The sequence below is a fragment of the Pinus tabuliformis genome, chromosome 4_1, assembly GCF_031772625.1.
Source record: "Pinus tabuliformis cultivar Carrire ecotype Pingquan chromosome 4_1, CPIR1, whole genome shotgun sequence".
In the NCBI taxonomy this organism is placed as follows: Eukaryota; Viridiplantae; Streptophyta; class Pinopsida; order Pinales; family Pinaceae; genus Pinus; species Pinus tabuliformis.
In genome coordinates this window covers 306,317,817-306,337,649 of record NC_142303.1, presented here as the reverse complement: position 1 = coordinate 306,337,649, position 19,833 = coordinate 306,317,817, and positions in this window count along the sequence as shown.

The following is a 19,833-nucleotide window of genomic DNA, read 5'->3' as shown; positions in this document are numbered from 1 at the left end:
ACTAATCACTAAGGATTATCATTTGTCACTGGACTATGGGACTCTAATGCTTATTAGGTTTTGAACCACAATCTTTCATTAACAATGTTCATGTGGTTGTATATATGTAGTTTATTAGGTCTTGATACTTGAGCGGTTTTAATCCTATAGTGACAAAAACCCATTAAACACACTATAGAAAAGTAAATTTCATAAAAGTAAATGCCGACAACTATAATCAAAAGTAAACAAATAAAATACTAATACTATATGAAATATAAATCTAATGAAAATTAAAAGAAACATCAAATAAAATATGCAATCCAATGGAATTCACTTCTTAAACCTAAATGGAAGTACTAAACACTAAATTGAAAACATGAAAGTGAATAGATCTAAGTTTTATCTAATATAAATTCATTGCAAAATAAAACTAAATTGCTAGATGTAAGACTAATCTACAAAACACATGAAGCATAACAACACCTATCCACACTGAGGGGCCCTTCCCAGGAATTTAGTGTTGCTAAGAAAATCTCAGATCAAGCTAAGAATATGTACCACAATTCAGCAACCATCAATTCTTTATTCACATCAAAAATCTCTGTTACAAATCAACTCTCTAAATCTCTCCAAAAACTAATCATTGATCTCCTCTATTACAATAATGAACAAAATCCTCTTGATATATGTCATTTGAGACCTTATTTATACATAAAATTTATTGGGGAAATATAAGATCTAATCCCCTTAACTAAAAAAATGAATTTACAGTTTTAGAGGAAAATCTCATAATTCTAGTTTTTTTGCAATTTTATACAAATTCGTGTTAAAGAACTAACCATATCTTCTTGACCACCATGTATTTTGGAATTTTTTTTTCTATTGAGTCTAATTTTTTGTACTATGAACAAAAATATATCTTGGATTTTCCTATGTCACTTCCATGGCCTTGGAAATCGCACCCAAAGATGAGTTTTTGAATCTTTTTCCAATCTGGGTTTTGCAGAAATTTTATACAAAACGGATTCGAAAAACCAGCTATAACTTTTAAACAGTATTCAATTTTTGGAAAAGGTTTGATATACAAATAAATTGATATGGTTTCTCAAAACTTGTTTTCCATATTCTTGTGATTCTCCACCATTTGCATGGAAATCGAGGCAAAACATCGCAGTTCCAAAACTGTCACTTATTCTTGGTAGTAACTTGAATCATGTGCTAGGATCCCATGTGTGAGATGGGTATATTCCAAGGCCTGTACCAGCATATTAGGTCCATGTTGCACCTAATTTACCATGCTATAAAAAAATAAAAAAATGTTTTATAATTTTGAATTATTTTCTCTCCGTTTGTGCAAGTGTAGAATTTAAGTACCAAATTGTTGAACTCATACAAACATAGAAATTTTCATATTCAAACATGCTCCTTGGCCACATAACCAAATTAGCAAACCTTCATTGAAAAAAACACATTAAAAAATCATTTAATCATTAAAAATTCAAAAAATCATTAATAATTAACCACAAGGTAAAATGAATGCATTTAGGGAAAATTGGTAATACAAAATATGTTTTAAGGGTATGAATATGGATTGTAAATGGAAGGTTTGGATAGCTAATATGATAACATATTTGGGGCCCAACAGGGGCACTGCCCCCGAACCTTACAACCCCCCCCCAACCGTGTGGAGGGTTGTACAATCTTCCTGTGGTATACACCTGACTAAAACAAGACCTTTGAATCAAGAAGATAATAAGCTCCACACCCAACAATCTCCTTCTTAGAGACTGATTATAGAAACTCCACTGCTTCTTCACTTGTTGGAAAATGCTTCCACTTTGGACCTAGTTGTTTCTCATCTTCACCATCATATTTGAATACTAATTGAAACTAAGAATAATCTCAGTTTCTCCCTGGTTACAACTTTTGTTAACATATCTTCAAGATTCTATCTAGTGTGTATCTTTTCTAGCTTCAATTGTCCATCTTCCAACACTCACCGTATGAAATAATACTTGAGTTGTATATGTTTAGTATTGGATTATAATTTTGAGTTCTTTGCAATATGGATCACACTCTGGTTGTCACTATATAACCTGCCCATCTCCTACTTCTTTCCTAATTCATCCGTAAACCTTTGTAACCAAATCACTTCTTTACTAGCCTTTGTAGCAGCAACATACTCTGCTTTCATTGTTGAAAGTGCAACAATGTTTTGTAATTTTGAAACTCAACTGACAACAATTATACCTACAATAAACACATACCCTATGGTGCTCCTCCTGTTATCTCTAACCTGCTAAATCCACATCAACATATCCATGTAGAGAAATGTTTGAACCACCAAATCATAATTCTTGATTTGTGGTACTCTCAAATACCTGAGAATCCAATTCACTGTCATCCAATTCTATTTTCCTGATTGTTCATATACTTAATTACAACTCCCACTGCATGTGCAATATCAGGCCTTGTGCAAACCATTTCATACATTAAGCTTCCAACTTCTGATGCATATGGAACTTTACACATATAATCCATATCTTCCTAAGTCTGGGGACACATTTCCATACTTAGTTTGAAATTTCTAGCCAAAGGTGTACTAACTGGTTTTGCATTTTGCATATTAAATATTTCCAACACCTTTTCTATGTACTCACTTAGAAACAATGTTAATTTGTGATTTTTCCTGTCTCTATCCATTCGCATACCAAGGATTTATTTTGTGATGCAGGAGCATCCAGACTTAGCTAGCAATGTGATTGTATGTTCACATGTTGTGGCTAACATGAGATGAATTTCATTGACCTGAGTGGTCAAAATCAATTTTAGTAGAGAGGGTTGGATCTCTCGAATTAATCTTTACTTCAATTATTGTAATAATTAAATCATTGTATTATTTTTAGAATAGGAGATAGTGTTAGAATAGGTGTGTATCAGAGCTTGAGAATAGGGATTTAATAGTTGAGTTAATAAAAATAGAGGTTGAGTTGTCAATGCAGTTAGGATAGGATTTGATCCATAAAAGAAAGAAAAAATGTAATGATAGAGATCAGATGGAATAGAGGAGTGAATAAGAAATTGAGAGAGAGAGAGAGAGGGTTTGCGATTGAAACAGAGGTCAGACAAATTGTTGTAATCGAGCCGAGAGGGCCAAGACTCTATAATTTCTATTTTATTGAATAATTAATTAAGTGTGGTGTTGCATGTTATTCTTGGTGCAGAATTTCTCTCGAATCTGTGTATCGGTGTTCTAGACCCTAATCGGGTATTATTTTCTGTTTATGCATTTTATTGATAAGTCACAGTCGATTAGAATTAAGGGTTATTCCAGGTTTAAGCACTAAACCTTTGTTAAAACATCTTTATTAAAAGCGCGTATTAAGCATGTGAGAAATATTCCCAAGTGGTAAGCGGTATCTCGCGTGCTTAAAGAATGGTAAATGGTATTTCTCAAATTCATGCGATTAACCTAAGCTGGTGACATGTAGTATGGGAAAACCATTTTTCTCGCGTGCTCTCGACCTGATATCGATCATGCTAGATAGCGCGCGATATTGCACGGTAGTCGTTGCATTGGACGGGATAGATCAACAGTGGAGATCGGCCAGGCTAGTTGGTGCACAATACGCCGTGATATCCATAGGATTGGGTAAAGAAATCAACGGTGCATATTGAAGCGCTCACAGTGGAAAAGTCAAAGTGGGACAAGTACAAATTATGTTTAACGCACAACTGATTGGTTTTTAAGTGAACCATTAGTCTAATTCTAGACTACCATATCAATTTTGGTAACCTTCCACATCATTTGATATCAGAGCTCAAGGATTAATTTCTGCTACAGCAAACATGCCACCTAGGAGAGGCGTTGGCATAGGTCAGGGGAGACCTATAGCTAATGAAGTTCTGTTGGAAGAAATTTTAAATCTACATACAAGGATCGAGACAATGGAAACTAATCAAAGGAGAGAACCTCGTGAAGGAGATGCCAATGCTGCAGAAGAATCTTTTGAGGAAGAAGAAGAGGATGAAAGCAAAGCTACCAAAGTTCTCAAAATGTTGGCCAAAGTAAGTGGAAGACCAAAGGTGGAAATACCTTTGTATGACGGGAATCTCAATGTAGAAGAGTTGATGGACTGTATCAGTTCATTAGACAGGTATTTCTACTATGAGGAGGTTGATGACAAAAAGAAGGTGAAATTTGCAGTTACCAGATTGAAGGGGCATGCAGCTATCTGGTGGGATGAACTACAAACATCCAGAGAAAGAAAGGGGAAGCCCAAGATCAAACAATGGGATAAAATGGTCAGTAAGTTGAAAGGTAAATTCATGCCAAAATATTATCAGTTAAATCCTTTCAAACAATTACAGAATTTGAGACAAAAGGGGATGATTGTCAAAGAATATACAAAAGAATTTTATAAGCTTGGCATTAGAGTAGGACATGCAAATGATGACATAGAAAAGGTAGCCAGATACATCAATGGCTTGAGATATGACATACAGGATGAAATCAGCTTGCTGAGTCTGAAGACAATTGAAGATGCCTATCAAGCAGCTTTGAAAGAAAAGGAGAAGATGTTGAGGAAACGAAATCAGAGGAACAGGGGGAAAAGTTCAGCAAGAGGTAGAGGAACTACCAAATCAAAATTTCAACACCCTCGGGGTGAAGTAGAAGGTTCAATTAATAGACCACCACAGAGAGGAGATTTAGTAGAGGAAGATTTGCACCCAGAGGAAGAGACCGAGGAAGAGAAATTTGATGTTATACATGTGGAGAATGGGGACATGGATCATGGGACTGTCCTCATAATAAAGAAACAAATCAGTGGAATTTGAATGTGGCTGAGGCAAAGGAAGAAAAAACTTAAATTGAAAATAAGGAAGAATCACCCAAAGCAGGAGAATATTTGTTATTGAAAAGGGTATTACTTAAAGCAGAGAAAGAAACAGGAGAACCAGCTCAAAGAAAGAGTTTATTCAGAACTACATGCAAGTCCAAAGGAAAATGTTGTAAAGTGATAATTGGCAGTGGAAGCACTGATAACCTTGTCTCTACAGAAGTGGTGGACATGTTGGGATTAGTAAAAATAGTACACCCTACTCCTTACAAAGTATCATCGCTGCAAAAAGGACATCAGCTTATTGTGACAGAACAATGCAAAGTAGAAATCCAGATTGGTACTTATAAGGATGTGGTATTATGTGATGTAATGCTAATGGATGTATGCCATGTATTATTGGGAAGACCTTGGCAGTTTGATCAGAAAGCTATACATGATGGGAGAAGAAACACTTACACTTTAGAGAAGGATGGAAATAAACACACACTGCTACCATTGAAGAATGAAGCAGACAAAGAAGCGCCTAGAAACGGTGTTATGTTGATAAGTGGGGAAAAACTACTGCAAGAAGTCAAGAAGGATGAATAGATACATTTTGCTGTCATAAGGAGACCTAAGGTAATTTTGACTTCCACAAAATTATAAGATCTATATGAAGAAATCAAAACTCTGTTGAATGATTTCGCTGATATTATTGTGAATGGGTTTCCAAATGCATTACCACCAATCAGGAGTATTAGTCATCACATTGATCTAATACGTGGAGCAATTTTACCAAATAAAGTAGCGTACAGGTTAACTCCTCAAGAAAATGCAGAAGTGGGGAGACAAGTTCAGGAAATGATGGATAAGGGATTAATCAGAGAAAGTCTTAGTCCGTGTGTTGTACCAACAGTACTTAGTCCAAAGAAAGGTGGTGAATGGTGTATGTGTACTGATTCCAGAGCCATAAACAAAATTATTATCAGGTATAGATTTCCTTTACCATGCATGGATGATTTGATGGATTGTTTAAGTGGGTCAAAGTATTTTTCTAAGATATATCTGAAGAGTGGATACCATCAAATAAGGATTAGAGAAGGAGATGAATGGAAAACTGCATTCAAAACAAGCAGTGGTTTGTATGAATGGTTAGTGATGCCTTTTGGACTCACTAATGCACCTAGCACATTCATGAGGTTGATGAATGAATTTTTGAAGGACTATGCAGGAAAGTTTTTCATTCCTTACCTTGATGATATTCTAGTTTTCAGTCGAAGCAAAGAGGAGCATTTGGAGCATCTTAAACTAGTTCTGAGGACTCTGCAAAAATAGAAACTGCTAATAAATCTAAAAAAATGTAGTTTTATGAAAGAAGAGTTGATATATTTGGGATTTGTAGTTTCTAAAGAAGGCCTGAAAACGGATCCAGAGAAAGTCTAAGCAATCTTGAACTGGCCAACTCCAAGAAACATATTTGAGGTAAGAAGTTTTCACGGTCCTGCAAGTTTCTATAGAAAATTTATTAGATGTTTTAGACAAATTTGTGCACCAATTATTGTAACAATAAAAGGTACTAATCAGCCATTCAAGTGGACAGAAGCAGTAGACCAAAATTTTAAGTTTCTGAAGAAGAAAATTACAGAAAAACCAGTTTTAGCTTTGCTTGATTTTGGGAAAGTTTTTCAAGTTGAAATTGATGGTAGTGGAGTTGCAATTGGAGCCGTTTTAAGTCAGGAACAAAGACCAATAGCCTACTTTAGTGAGAAACTAAATGAAGCTAAGAAGAAATATTCCTCTTATCATAAACAATTTTATGCTATTGTGCAAGCTTTAAAAAATGGAGACATTATTTACTACCAAAAGAGTTTGTATTGTATTCTGATAATCATGCATTACAATTCATAAACAACCAACCAAAATTAAACCAGAAGCATGCCAAGTGGGTAGAATTTTTACAGAGTTTCACTTTTGTGATAAAACATACAAGTGGTACACTGAATAAATTTGTTGATGCTTTGAGCAGGGTAAATTTCATTGTGCAAGAATTAAAAGTTGGGGTTGTAGGATTTGAAGAAATGGTTGATATGTATAAAGATGATGTAGAATTCAAAGATATTTATGCAGTTGTACAAAATCCAGTCATTCATAATAGAATCCAATGGTTAGATTATCTTATCCAAGGAGGTTTACTGTTTAAAGGTAATAAATTGTGCATTCCCAAATGTTATATGAGGGAAAACATAATCAAGGAGAAACACAGTGGAGGGTTATCTGGGCACTTTGGACAAGACAAAACCTTTGCTCGGGTAAATGATTTTTACTATTGGCCAAAGATGCAAACTGATGTTAAGAAATTTATTGAGAAGTGAAGGATCTATCAGCGTGCCAATGGGAGAAGCCAAAATACAGAATTGTACTAGCCATTACCAATACCAGATCGACCATGGGATGTAGTTAGTATGGATTTTGTTTTGGGATTACCTAGAACTCAAAGAGGAAATGATTCCATTTATGTTGTGGTAGATAGATTTTATAAAATGGCACATTTCATTGCATGTAAAAAGACTAGTGATGCAACACATATTGCTAATCTATTTTTTTCAGAAGTTGTAAGGTTACATGGACTGCCTATAAGTATTGTGTTTGATAGGGATACAAAGTTTGTTGGACATTTCTGGAGAACTCTTTGAAAGAAACTAGGTGCCAACCTTAGTTTTAGTTCAGCATATCACCCTCAAATAGATGGATAGACCGAAGTGGTAAACAGAAACTTGGGAAACATATTGAGAAGTTTAGTGTATCAAAATCCTAAACACTGGGATTTAGCACTTGCTTAAGCTGAGTTTGCTTATAATGACACTCCAAACCGAAGTACTGGGATGAGTCCATTTTAGATTCTTTTTGGAACGAATCCAAGAGGTGTATATGAGCTCAGAAATTTGAGCAAACAGGAGACAAGAAGTGCAAAGGTTGAAGAGTTTACAGAGAAGATGCAAAGACTAAAAGAAGATGTCAAAGACAGATTGCAGGAAAGTAGTGGTAAATACAAACAGAGAGCTAATATGAAGCGAAAGGAAAAAGAATTCCAAGTGGCTGATCTAGTGATGGTGTACTTGAGGAAAGAAAGATTTCCTATTGGGACTTATAACAAACTGAAACTGAAAAAGATAGGGCCATTCAGAATTGTGAGGAAGTTTTCAACCAATGCTTATGAAATTGAGTTGCCAGAAGGGATTGGAATATCACCTATCTTCAATGTTGCAGATTTATATCCATACAAGGAGACAGAGGCGAAGATACAGAAGGAAGATGAAGTTTAGACTTTAAATTGGGAAGAACAAATGCCAAAGACAGTCAAGAAAGAGGTGGAAGCTGTTTTGGAGAAAAGAGTATCCAAAAGAACCAGAGGATAAGATTATTTTCAGTATCTAGTCAAATGGAAGGGACAACCAATGGAGGATGCCAGTTGGTTAACAACAGTAGAATTACAGAAGTACGAAGTCAATCCTGACAATTTGATGAATGATTCTTTTCTTCCTCGTGAGTCTGATGCAGGAGCATCCGGACTTAGCCAACAATGTGATTGTATGTTCACATGTTGTGGCTAACATGAGATGAATTTCATTGACCTGAGTGGTCAAAATCAGTTTTAGTAGAGAGGGTTGGATCTCTCGAATTGATCTTTACTTCAATTATTGTAATAATTAAATCATTGTATTATTTTTAGAATAGAAGATAAGTGTTAGAATAGGTGTGTATCAGATCTTGAGAAGAGGGATTTAATAGTTGAGCTGATAAAAAAAGAGATTGAGTTGTCAATGCAGTTAGGATAGGATTTGATCCATAAAAGAAAGAAAAAATGTAATGATAGAGATCAGATGGAATAGCGGAGTGAATAAGAAATTGAGAGAGAGAGATAGGGTTTGCGAGTGAAACAGAGGTCAGAAAAATTGTTGTAATCGAGCTAAGAGGGCCAAGACTCTGTAATTTCTATGTTATTGAATAATTGATTAAGTGTGGTGTTGCGTGTTATTCCTGGTGCAGAATTTCTCTTGAATCTATGTATCATTGTTTTGGACCCTAATCAAGTATTATTTTCTATTTATGCATTTTATTGATAAGTCACAGTCAGTTAGCATTAAGGGTTATTCCAGGCTTAAGCGCTAAACCTTTGTTAAAACGTATTTATTAAAAGCGTGTATTAAGCACGTGAGAAATATTCCCAAGTGGTAAGCGGTATCTCATGCGCTTAAAGAATGGTAAATGGTATTTCTCAAATTCATGTAATTAACCTAAGCTGGTGAAACGTAGTATGGGAAAACCACTTTTCTTGCGCACTCTCGACCTGATATCGATCGTGCTAGACAGTGCCTGATACTGCGTGGTAGTCGTTGGATCGAACAGGATACATCAACGGTGGATATCGGTCGGGCTATTTGGTGCATGATACGTCGTGATATCCATAGGATTGGGTAAAGAAATCAATGGTGTATATTGAAGCGCTCACAGTGGAAAAATCAAAGTGAGACCGGTACAAATTATGTTTAACGCGCAACTAATTGGTTTTTAAGTGAACCATTAGTCTAATTCTAGACTACCACATCAATTTTGGTAACCTTCCACATCATTTTGCAACACCCAAATCCTTCATTGCAAATTAACTTTCCAATTTTCCTTTGAGCACATTTATTTCCTAGATGTTAGACCCTACAACAAGCATGTCATCTACATACAATAGCAATATAATATAGTTGCCATCATTTTGTTTTTTAAGATAAACACAGTGATCAGAATGACATCTAGTATAACCTTCTTCAAACATAAACTTGTCAAATTTTAGATACCATTTCCTTGGAGCCTATTTTAGGCCATACAATCTCTTCTTCAACCTACACTAATTTCTCCTTCCCTTTGACCCCAGACCCTTGTTGTTGCTACATATATATTTACTCCTTCAAATCTCCATGGAGAAAGGTTACCTTTACATCTAACTGCTCAAGATGCAAATCTTCTACTGCCACTAGACTTAAAATAGTTTTGGTTAAAGTCATTTTAACAACATGAGAACAAATTTAATCAAAGTATATACCTTTCTTTTGTGCAAACCCCTTTGCCACAAGTCTAGCCTTATACCTCTATTTACCTCCATATTCTTCCTTCAACCTATAAACCCATTTATTTTACAATTTTTTTTTACCTATAAGAAACTTGACTAAGTCCCATGTCTAGTTATGCATCAAGGAGTCCATCTCTTCTTCCATGGATTGCTCCCACTTCTTCCTGGTTTCTACCTAGGTTACTTCTTGATATCTTTCTGGTTCACTAGAATCAATCAACAATACATAATATAATGAAGGAGAGTATCGTTCAGGGGGTTTATTTATCCTGGTAGACCTTATAACACAACTTTCGAGAGTTTGAGGTGCATGTTTCTATTGTGATTTTTTTTGTTGTTGTTGTGGCTGTTGATCATTATGATTTTCAGGCACCTTTACTTTTTCTGTGATATCATCAAGCACTGTGTATTTGTTGTTTTCCTTTTCATGTTTCTTTCCCTGCATCTGATCCTTATACAAGGCCTATTCATTCAATATGGCATCTCTGCTCCTAATGATTTTGTGATTTTCATAATCATATAAGCGATAACCAAATCATTTACACCATATCCAATAAAAATACATTTCTTTGATTTTGCCTCAGGCTTTTCTATATTTTATTTATTGATGTGGATAAAGGCTTCGTAACCAAAAGTCTTTAAAAATGAGTAGTTTAACTTTTTACCTACCCATGCCTCCTCTGGAATACCACCATCGAAGGAACTTGAAGGCCCTATATTTATTAGATAAACAACATTATCTACAACATATGCTCAAAATTGTAAGGGAAATCATGCATGCAATCTCATGCACCATGCACGCTCCATGATTGTCCTGTTCATCTTTTCTAACACACCATTTTCTTGTGGTGTTCATGTAACTGTATTCTCTCTGTGAATTCCATGCTCTAAATAGTATTTATCAGACTCTTTGATACAATATTTACCTCCGTTTTTTTATCTGAGACACTTCAACTTCTTTACTATCTCATTCTCAACCAAATATTTCCATTTCTTGAAAGTATCAAATACATCAGATTTATTATGAATACAATAAATCCAAGTTTTTCTAGTTTCATCATCAGTAAAAATAACATAATAATGAGGTTCATCGAACGATGATACCTGATCAGGTCCCCATACATTTGTATGCACAAACTCTAATTTTTTTCTCTTCTTTTCCTTCCCAACTCTAATAAATTTGTCTCTCTTTTGTTTTCCGTAAACACAATTTTCACATAAATCCAAATCAGCATGCTTCAAACCTAGCAACAAATTTCTTGAGTGAAGAATTTGCATTCCCTTCTCACTCATGTGCATGAATCTATGATTCCATAATGTCGTATCAGCTCATGTGGAGGTCAATTAACAAAATTATAAATACCATTGAATAAATACAATGTACCAACCTTTTCTCCTCTTGTTGTTAACAGGACTCCTTTAGTGACCTTCCAGGTTTTATCTTTAAATGTCATTACATAGCCTTCACCTCCCAACTACCCTATTGAAATTAGATTTTCTTTAGATGTGGAACATGCCTTGCCTCATTTAATATCCATTGGTTTCCATTCTATTTTTTAATTAAAACCTTACCCATTCCAACAGTTTTATAGGGTTTATCATCAGCTAAGCGAACCTATCTAAAATCTCCTTGAACATAGTCATGGAAATGTTTCCTATCAGGTGTGGCATGGAATGAGGCCCCTAAATCTATCACCCATTCATAAATAATATTCTTTAGTGAAAGAATCAAAGCATCCTACAACAAATCACCTGTCACATTTACTTCACGATTGTTCTGTTGATGTCCATCTCCTTATTTTTCCTTCTGAGATTTGCAGTCTTTATTCTGGTGTCCTTTCTTCCCAGATTTCTAACACACTATCCCTGATCTAGATTTTGATATTCCTTTGCTTGACTCACTGCAATTTCCTGGGATCCTTCTTCTTTCCATTTTTATTCCCCTAGTCTCTACAGTCAAAGCATGACCTGATGCCTCACCAAAAATTTTATGTCGCATTTCCTCATTAAGTATGGAACTAACAACACCATCAAACTTTAAATTACTAGATCCAGAGACATAGTTACTAATAGCCATAACTAAGCCATTCCAACTTTCTGGCAATAAGCACAGAAATAAAAAATCCCTAAATTCATCATAAAAATTTACCCCTACAAAACTTAACTAACTGGTAACCGTGTTAAATTCATTTAAATGATTAGCAACAGATCCACCTTCTAACATCTTCATATTAAATAGACACTTCATAAGAAATACCTTATTTGAGGTTGAGGGTTTTTTATATTTTTTTTAAAATATCATCATTAAAACTTTTGTTTTTGTTTCCTTTGAAATGTTGAATGCCACCGATGGTACTAGACACAACCGTATAGTTCCTAGTGCCTTTCTATCGAGAATCTCCCATTCTCCATCCGTCATACTCATTGACTTCTTTTCTTTTACGCTCAATGGTAGGTACAAATATTTCTAATATAGATAACCTTCTATCTGCATCTTCCACAGATGGTAGTTTTGGCTGTTAAATTTCTCGAACCTAAACCTATGATCTTCCTCCATTCCTCCAAATTAAACTAGGAACCCTTCTCCCCTGTGATTTTATCATCCAAATAGACCTTCGGCTTTGATACCAATTGTTAGAAATTAATTAACAGAACAATGAAATACACAAAATATTTAAAAAATAGAGACACAGATATACGTGGTTCACCCAAATTGGGCTATGTCCATGGAGAAACAACCAATCCTTCCTTTTATATTATCTAGCAAAACGAAGAGATACAACCTGAAGCAGATCCATTGTAATTTCCTCTTCGCTCTCAAACAATCTCCTCCTTCTTTCTCACTCAGAATCATAATACATAACTGCAATACAATTCCTTCATATAAACCAATGGTTTCCTTCTAGGTAAAAAAACCATAAATTATCATAACTTCTACAGTCAGATCATCTGCCTAATGAATGGCCTAGATTGACTACGAAATTACAATATTTTACAATGCAATTTTTCATCTAGTGTTAGCTTCAGGGGCGGTACCTACAAACCCCTACGGGGGGCCTTCTAGTCGTCGAAACCCCCAGCCGAGGGGACAACCCCCCTGAAGCCCCCCCACATGGAGGGTTGTATAATGTTCCTAGGGTATACATCCAGCTGAACACAAAACCTATGAATCAGAAAGATAATTAGGCTTCACACCCAACAAATTCCAGGATAGCCTCTAGAACACTACCCAGAACTTCTTGAAACTCCTCAAATTCAATAATGACATGTAAAAAATGCTAAACATACAAACTTGAAGGAAAAAATTGACCTAGACTGCCTAGAACATAACATACATTTTTTCAAACACATGGAAAACATGTAAGCTACAGGTCATGAATGCATATCTGATCATAAAAGTCTAAGATTCATTTGAGAATCATCGAGAAGGCCCTATGCCCTCTCCACATACCTGCAAAAACACTTATTAGTCCATACATTCATCAATTTATCAATAACTAAACCATTCATGACATGATCCATAGAAGATACACATCATCTGAAAAACATATAACCAAAAAATAACCAGCATATAAACCATGGCAACTCTGCCATAATATCGCCAACATAATTGCTACAAATATACATGAATCATAATATAAGAATAGCTCTTATTAACATATGAAGTTACTAGCCAACTCAAGGACTCCCACGTACCACCCAACCATAGATTGGGTTGAACAAAATCTCTCTTTTAGGAAATCACCCATGTGCCATATTCTAGGCGATAATGTGCAATATCATGGAATAAAATAAGAAAAACCAAAACAGGGCTTCCAAAGGCCAAACCACCTCAACCCTCGACCATTGATTCCACCTCATAGTCAGACATCACTAACACCAACTATATCGGTCTCTACCCAAGCTGTCTAGGGCTCTAGGAACTAGTAATTCAAACCACAACCTTCTAGGGCTCCATAGTATTTTTCCAACCTGGCTCCAAGACTAGTAACTCAACCCACCAAGGGCTTGGGAGTGTTTTTCCAACCTAGGCTCGAAGACTAATAACTCAACCCAAGTTGTTCCAAGGCTTCTAGAGCGTTTGTTCCAACGCACATCCATAAGGAATTATGAGCACCAATCAGAAAACAATAAAGTGGAAAAAATCCAGAACACCATGGCTATGTAGGAAATGGAAAGGAAAGGCTAAAACCATTGTTAACCCAGGCAATCCTCCATGCCAATGACAAAACATAACTAGATAATCACATGCATGTACCATGCATCAATAAATCAACAAGGACATCATACATGTAACATGTTACCTACAAAGAAATACGACTGTAGTTGTTGATCACGTTGTCCCCTTTAGCTTCCCTGCCTTCCTTTGCCTTCTTTATCCAATCCCAATGAAACTAGAGTGCTCCAAGCATGCTCCAAGAATGCTCTAAGATTTCTAAGTGTGCAAGGTATGAGAGAATGAGAGAATAGAAGAGAGCTCCAAGCTAAAACTAACAAAACGTTGAACTAGATGCTGGAGGGAAATGATCCCCTAGGGCTTTTTGGGTTGAAACCCTAGCAGACTGAAAGTTGTCTATTCAAAGAAGCACACATTCACACAGCCATTATGCTATTATAAGCAAATTCTATTGTAAAGGGTACGTACCTTAGGTCCTACGTTCGAGAAGGCCCTTAGGGTCCAAACCCTTCTTGGAGTTCCCTTCTTCTCTTTTGTCCTGCAAAACAACTAATTCCAAAGAACACAGCAGTATATGGACAAAACCTTATAAAGAAACCATCTTCATGTTATAAATAAAGGTAGTTAGTTATGAAATCCAAACAACCATTTACATATGAATTCTAAACATGAATATCATTAACATAAAGAAGATTCATTTCGGGAACCAAGACATGTGTTTCTTTTATTATAGACAAATAAAGTACATAAAAAGGAATATTTTCACCTGAGTCACCTTCAGCAGGCTCCAAACAAAGCTTCCTTCCGGATCCGTTCTAGCCTCAAGCCTCTAACAAACTCCTTCCATGACTCTCTCCATGATGTCACAAGTAATGGATGAACATCAACACACAAGGAAACAAGAGTTTCCTGTACAAATGGGGGAAGTGCAGAAGGCACAAGGGACTTCAGACCTGGTCAAGGGAAAAATCTCAGCATAATAACCTTTCTCTCTCTTCTCTCCTCCCTTAGGCCTTCCCTTTGAGGTCTTTTTATACCTCTCCCAAAGTAGTTTTTTAGTTGGGAGTTGGTTGCGAACAGTTGGGCCACGGGCACTAACAGGTAATCAGCAGGTAAAACCCGCGATCTCCGCCTGAAAATAAGGAGTTTTATATTTTTTTAAGTGTTTTAATACATATACGCAGGTTGGGTATACACAGACCCATGTATACACGCGTTTAACTCAGGGAAATGTCGCGTATAAGGGATAAAACACTGTTTTTTTAAATTTTAGGACCAGGTCTGGAAGGAGGGGTTGCCCTAGGCCATGAGTGCAGCATCACAAACCATAAGAGTGAGATTTGGAGCTATAATGGATGCCCCCTAATATATGAGGTCAGAAGGGGTACATGATGGCCGAAATATATTATGCGAGTACATGGAAAGGAAGTCTTTCAAAAACCGAGGAGGACTTCACCAGAATTCAGCCTGCCAAGCCACCAAAGGAGATCAGAAAGAAACACTGTTTGAGGCGGGCATACCCATGCTCAGAAAAAGTAAAGCATGTCTGCATATCAAGTACAAGCGGATCCACTAAGTATACAAGTATAAATGACTAAAAGATACATAATGGATCATTTGATCATGATGAACAAGTACATGTCTGAATATCACATATAAGACTGTCAATGATGCTGAAAGATGCAACGGATCACTGATATCAAAGACTGATCCCAAAAGGTACCAACTGAACATGATGGAATAGGATGGTACTACACTGCAAACTCAGGTGCCAGCATATAGAATGTCGCCATGACTGAGTGCAACATATAAAGTGGAGTGGTATCAACTAGCAGCAACAGGAGCAACTGTCAAGTGAACCAATGAATGCTGATACAACCTGAGGTCTTCACCGACCGCCGTGGTACATTTCTACACCATGGGAATAAATGATCTGAAGTCGACCATGTGAGAAATCGTTTGATTACCGGTCATTGATGTATACCGTTAACAAACGCGAGACTACTCACCAATAATGATAATGAGCGTCAAGGTACCCAGTACAATCTAAAAAGTGTGAATAGATGAGCTGGAGTCGAACACCTGTAAGAATCTATCGATCAGGAGACAATGATGGTTTCCCACTGTCGATAGCAAAGGATCTGCCACTAATGACTGCAAACCCCAAGGTACTGCCAAATGGACTCTAGATCTTTGCCCCAGAGCAATAAGTCGGAGTCAATAGGGAAAGATCCACTAGAAGGAAGGCATTAAGGCATCCTTCATCAATCTAGCACGAGTGTAACCCGTAGGCCAATAATGTGGAAGGAATCGGATGAAAAAGATGTAGTAACCCAACCGAAGTACGTTTCCGGCGTACACAAGATGTGGCTAGCGCACGACAGAAACCCTCTGAACCAACCAATAATGGAAGCTGACACAGAGGCGAGGTATCCACCAATAGGGTCAAATGGAAACCAAGGTACTGCACGAATCCCAATGTGTGATAATGTAAGCTGATGTCGAACACAAGGGAAACCACTCAGTCAAAGACCCATGATACTGATCGATGTTGAGCACAAGGTGACCTATCAATAATGAAAATAGGGCCAGGGTACGGCTCTAGGCCTGTCCTCAGAGCAAGATGTTGTCGTCGATAAGGACAAGACCCGCCAGCAAGAAGTCAATGGGGACCTTCTCAAACCGGCATGAGTACAGGACCAATATAGCTGATGTGATGATAGACATGACACTGACAACCAGGGATGGCCGACTGAAAAATGAGTCAAGAGACACCACAGAGAGGCCGACTCAGGCTAACTTCCCTTGAACAAAAGCATGACTAAATGTGACTATGTGGTAGCATATGATGACTCTGTATAAGTTCGCCATGCAGGAGGCACGAACGAACCCTCCATATGATTGGAAGAGATAACCAATCGAGGGAGAACTGACTCAATAACAAGGTTAAGGCGTACCTAAGTCAAACTAAATCCCACCCACATGGAGGAGACTTTGTTTTGAGTGCTTTGTTCAAGGGCGACACGACTGACTCTAGCTGCCAACAATAAATGGAAATATTGTCCCGTTCCCGCTCTTTTTTGGAATATTTAATTTTTTTGTCTTTTTCTGTTAAGCCGGAAAAAGAATAAAAGAATGCTATGGTACAGTGGAAAGAACGAGTGTTGGTGAAACAGATGATCTAGTTCCTGGGAATGGAACGTTCCTATGCTCAATGCAGGGAGGTGAAAACTGGTCAGTGACACTCAAAGGTATGTTCCTTCCACGGGTCAAGGTGTGTCAAGCTGCAAAAGTCAAAGGTATGCAAGGTTGATTTTGCAGTCGTCATGGTCAAAAGTTGGCTTAAACATGAGTCCAAGTGAAGCCGTCTCTAGGCCAAAAGGTGCAAGTGGTCAACATGCAATGCAGTAGTACAACTCAACACAAAGGAGCCTCTAGGGTATAAGGCTAGAACGAAGCGAAGAAGCAAAGAGGAATGAGTCTTCAATGCATAAGTCATGGCGGGACTAAAGAGGACTCCCGAGCCTAGGGATGAAAAATCAGCATGAGTGCCAAGCGACAAAAAGGTACTAACTAGGGCACCCATGATAAGGTAGGCTCTACCACACAAGTCATCATACTTCTAAGCAATGAGAAGGTTTCGCACCATAACTTGGTGGGGTCGATCCTAAGGCAGAATAGGAAAGGAAACTGATAAGTTCACAATGCAGGCAGAAAAACCTAACCTATATGCCAGTTTCGAGAACTAATACCTGTCAGAACGGACCAACCATAAACTTCCAAAGGAGAAATCTTCCAAGTTTTGTAAACATAAATAGGAACACTAGACGAGAAGTTAATGCATCCCACATATAGACTTCATATAAAATCTTTGTGTTATAGAATACAAAACTTGAAAATGCGTACCTCATATATACAATATGGTACAAGGAACCACACAACCTTTCGGCTTACGTATAATAGTTCTTCTGGACAAACCCTTCGCAGGGATCGGACCAAGGGCTCCTTTGGTAGTCATAACTCATGGCTTCAAAGAGTTCCTCCTATGAAGGCAAAGCAAGATCTGAGAAATCATGAGAACTACAAGGATCAAAAGAGGGAATTAAGGGGTCCCATGTCCCTATAGGAAGAATCTCTCGGTCAACTGCCGGGACCAAGTCCCAAGAAGGAGAATAATAGGTCAAAGGATCCTTCTTAGAAGCGATTGAAAATTGAGGATTCAATGCCACATAATTGACCCGTTGCAAGGTAGAGTCTATTTGAACACTTGGAACAAACCAAGGGGTATTCTGCAGTAAAGTTGAATTAGGGTGGTAATTATCATATGCAAGTTGATCAGCAGTGACAATATTCCGTTATGAGGAAAGCACATTACTCGAAAGAGTGAAGACACCACAGCATTCATAGCATAGACATAATCATGCCCAAGTAGCATATTAAAGTCTAAAGGGCTATCAACCACCATCATATCGATTAAGACAGTCTTCCCACCTAAAGTGATAGGCAATTGAGGAAGAACACCCATAGATTCACCAGGTCTTCTATCATAGGCTAACAACTAACTCTGAGCTGTCAACAACTTTGGGGAACCCAAAGCTTTCCAAGTCAAAGAGGATATGATACTTGCAGAGGATCCTTCATCCACCATACATCCATAGACATTTGTGGAATTCACTCTGAACCTTATTTGGAAAGGTGCAGCAGAAGAAAGACGAGGCTCAACAAGACTATCCCAATCAAAGGAAACACTCTTAGAACTTGGAGGGGGAACATTCGAAGTAACCGGAATGCCCCCTATACTAGAAGACTCTGTACTAGAGATCAAACAGACTCTTTTGTTAGGCACTTCACCCCCCAAAAGAGGAGTGTAATCGGCCAGTGATTGCACTGGCTCTACCACATTATCAACCAATGGTTGATGGGATTGATGAGAAACCATATCAGATCTAGGAGTAGAAGTACTTTCAGACTCGGACCATATCCTTTGAACCTCTGGAATACCAGGGCATAAATGAGTAAGATGGTCTCCCTTGCATATCTTACAAGGGAACTTAGGTTTAAAACTTCTACGTCCAGGTTTCTTATCAACCTCCATCCTGCCAACATGACTAGCAATGGTTTGCGAAGAGTCCTGAACATGACTTGCAGAGGTTGGTGACTCTTTGCTAGTATGACTCACAGTGACTAGGCTCGTGCCCCCTGCATTACTCGCAGCGGCTGAAGACTCATCTCCAACATGACTAGCAGAGGTTGATGATGAAGTGCTAGTATGACTTGTAGTGACTAGACTTGTGCCCCCAGCATGACTTGTAGTGGCTGAAGGCTCATCTTCAACATGACTAGCAGAGGTTGAGGGTGAAGGGATAGAATTATTCTTCTTCTTTGACTTCCTCTTTCTCCTCTTTTTAGATTTCTTGTTACAAGAAGGAAGAGAAGAAGGAATCCCAGATTTCTCTTTGAAAGAAGATGAACAATTAGCACCCATGTGATGCCCTTGAAATAAAGCATTCAACTGACAAGCTTCAAGAGCATTTGGAATATTCGGAGTGGACCACAGCCAAACGGGTAGTCCAACATTCAACCCAGGAATATTCAAAGTGGCCATCAAGGGAGTACCAACATTTCCAAAGAAAGGAAAAGCACAAGGATCCCCTTTTGGGAGGGTACCTTGGTTGGTTTCCACAGGAATATTGGCCATATCTATCTGATCCGCAGAGCCTTCCCTTACAGGA